At 28.1% G+C, this 3790-nt stretch overlaps 1 protein-coding gene across 1 annotated transcript in view; it reads right to left on the reverse strand.

Moving 5' to 3' along the window:
- LOC108689377 (b(0,+)-type amino acid transporter 1) overlaps positions 1-3790 on the reverse strand; it is a 23285-nt gene that overhangs the window by 10290 nt on the left and 9205 nt on the right. The gene's annotated exons all lie outside the window — the stretch shown is intronic.

Consider the following 3790-nt stretch of genomic DNA (forward strand, 5'->3'; position numbering starts at 1 on the left):
TATATATATATATATATATATATAGTATTACCGATATATATCGAGAAAAAAAGTTTTTTTATAATTAAAAATGCATTAAGAACTATCGGATCTTCGTTAAACCTATTAACTCCTAATCAGCAATGTAATTTTCGACTTTGTAAAATTTATTGTGTGAGATTTATTGCAGCAACAAAGTGGAAATTGTGTCGCTACTCCTTTTGCGTGACATAGCAGTATAATCCGACCTCATTTAAAACCGATCGCGACCGATATTCCGGCATGTCGTTTAACGATGTAATTGCCAATGACGCCAGGGAATGTATTCGCTTGCATGCGTTTCTAATGCGCTCTAAACGACAAAGATGACGATAATGATGAAAACGAAGAATAAACGTATGACAGCAAGAAGCGAGGCAAAGACCGATGATTTCCTCTCGATTCTTCCGTCTTTTCGGGGCAACGAATTGGGTTAAATTATAAAATTCTGCGAAATGTCAGTGCGACAACGACGACATCAGATTAGCCTGGACTGACCGATTGAATGGCGTTCATCAACGTGTCAGAGTTGATAATCGTCGTCGACGCATGGCGCGTCGACATACACGGGGTGTCGCGAAAGACGACCAAGTAAAAGGAATTAAGCTTGAATTTTACAAGATAAATTCAATAACTAGGTTTTATGTAATTGAAAAGAAATGTAGAAATATAATTAGAAATTGAAGGATTCCAGTCACGCAAGATATCCTAGAAAGTATCTCATAGATACTTGTATCTCTTACAACTTTCAATATTAATTTTTAATAATAGATTTGTGCTATTTCAAATTAGAGAACTGAATTATTTTTATATCAAGTTTCGATTAAAATCTCTAAGCTAAATATTAAGCAATTTATAACTAAAATTTTTACATATTTAAAAGGATAGTTAAAAGACTTCGAGATATACAATCAATAAATCAAAAGACAATAACAATATAATTGATAGGATACAAAATAAATTGTTTCATTATAAATTATACGACCTGTCCGAAACACCGGATAGTTTTATTAATAATATGTATATGTTTCAGTTTGAAATTGAAACTTTTCTCAGCGAATAAAACCGAAGTAAATTGAGAAATATACATATCACTCTGATTATAAATTTTGGATCGATTTTGTTTATTAACTTTGCATCCGGAAAAAAAATTCCTAATTTCGAAGTGAAGCATACGTTTATTGTTAATAAAGCCATCCTGCCAGTTCACTGATGAATCAATTAATTGAAAAAATTCGTTGTTTGCATCTCGTCAACTGCGTATTAATTCTTATTAACTATTTTTTACTTATGAATCATACATTTGTTTCGCATAGCTTCGATTAGACACGGGTCGGTTTTCACTAGAATGGCGTCGTGTACGTTTTATCGCGTACTTCGTCATATCTTAGGAGATATATGACACTAAAGATTAAAGTAACGCGCATTTTGCGACATTAATAGCCTGTCGTAAGTGAAATTGCATTAACAATCATAAATATTCATCATAAAATATCACAAGGCTCCAATTGCATTTGATCTGAGACTGCAAAACGAACAAGCGTTTCCTATCTGTAGAGGTACCAGAAAGCGAATTACTGTACTGCGTTTCATGGGCAAGGTCGTGTCGATCGTAAGAATTCTATCGAGCTCGTTGTTGAGTCATTGTATTCATCTTAACATTTATTTCTTACGTTGAACTTGGAATTAGGCGAAAAAAATAATAATCTCTTAATCTATCCTTCAAAAACAAAGAGAATAAAAATACTACAGTTTTTGCCGAAAAATAAAACTTAGAAAAATTAGAATATTATAAATATAATTCGAATATAATTAGAAAGTATTATAAAATAAAATGCGTGCGTTTTAAAATACATTAAATATGAATAAATCTATTTTGATATCATAAAAGCTATATATTTTACGGAATATATTTTATAAGAGAATATTTTTCAATTAAAATTTCAATTTAATTACATAACAATTAAAAACAGGAATTTATATGTTACTTTTAGAAATTTATACAAGAGAATTTATAAAAAATAATCTTCTTGTTTTCAAATAGTTTTTAATAATCCAGCCAGATAGCAAGATGTCATTATTTGTTGTTATTTTAACGATATTAAAATAATATTTTTTATCTTTAGACTTTAATCCTTTTAATGTTGGTCAATCATCAGTTTAATTAACGATTCAATTAGAATCGACAATTTGCTACCTAACCAGAACTATGTCTCTAAATGTCTGTCTCTTAATTTCTTTTAATATTTCTGAAAATTGAGGACTTCTAGAACATCTCGTACGTAGGTACACGGAAAGAATGATTTTACTGAAATCTAAAAATTTAGCTAAATACAAATCTGAAAATAATTTGGCTCATCAAAATAATTTATGTCGGAAACTCAAGCATGATGAGCAATGCTGTAAAAAATTCTAATATTCTAGCAACCTGAGATAGCGATTCTAGATAATTATTTTATTAATCCAACAAAATTTTCAATCTATATCTAACTTTTTAGGTATTTCTATTTTTAAATACTTTAGCAAAATTGTCTTTTCCGTAGAGATAAGTCATTTTGAATTTTAATTGGCAGACTTTTTTATTTCAACGCATAAGATATCGAGATTTTAGAGGCTATTTCCTATTTAGGTCGCTTTTTACATACACTTTTTTATCCGATAATTCAACTGAAATGATAAAATAACGAATAAAAACCATCAAAATGAATTGAAATGACATTCTCTGCAGACTGCGTAGTAAAATTTTTGCGTTGATGAAATCGTGACAAAAGATGAAATTTGTAAAAGGATCCAATATATTAAATAAAGGAAACTTAAATAAAATTCTCTATATTTGTCATAACTTAAAAAGAGAAATTAAACAAATATATGTGTACATTGCACGTTTTTTAAAATTCAATTTAAAGTTTAATATTTATTCGCGATATCGAGATTATATTTAAAAAAAAAAAAATTATTTATCACACATATTTTCATTTTATGCACAGTTTTTCTCTCAAAAATTTCATTCATTATACATTATATTTAATAAATCTTTTTTTTACGAAAAACGAATTTATATATACCGTGACTATAATTTTTTAAACATTTATAACAGTCACGCTTTGCAAACTAATTGTAAATAGAAAAACTGTAATGTTTTTTTTAAAAGAATTCACCACAGAGTCATCAAAAACAAGTTTCTTGTCGTTCATAAAACAATCGATTCGACTTCGAAGTAAGAACGATTCTACGAAATTATGTTCGTCCCAAAAGCAAATTTACACGAGTAGTCGAAGTTAATTGCTGTTAAATTATGATTATCATAATTTATTCGTTAATAATCTGTTACACGCGTTATGCATTGAATACCGCAAGACTTTAATCCTTTCAACATTGGATAAACAATGGGACATACGTATTTCATCACAGACAAATACTGTTTCTCACGAAGACTTTGCTTGAAATTTGTTCAAAGACTTATTTTAGCACGATAATACAAATATTTGTTATATACAATCAGTTGACGTGTATTGTTACGTACACGTTTGAAATTACGTCACGCGTCATAATTGTTAATTTTTTCTTATAAGCTTTGCTGTTTAAATGTATTTAATTTTGTCAATGTGTGCTTTTGCTAAATACATCCTATATCCAAATCATATACCTAATATAATGATAAAGTATACTTTTGATAAAAAAATTATATATCAATATTATGTATATAATAAATTTATAATTATATTAATTTATTTATACGATGTGTATAATTTATAAAAGTATAAGTAATATT

Source organism: Atta colombica, unplaced genomic scaffold (assembly GCF_001594045.1).
Source record: "Atta colombica isolate Treedump-2 unplaced genomic scaffold, Acol1.0 scaffold27, whole genome shotgun sequence".
NCBI lineage: Eukaryota > Metazoa > Arthropoda > Insecta > Hymenoptera > Formicidae > Atta > Atta colombica.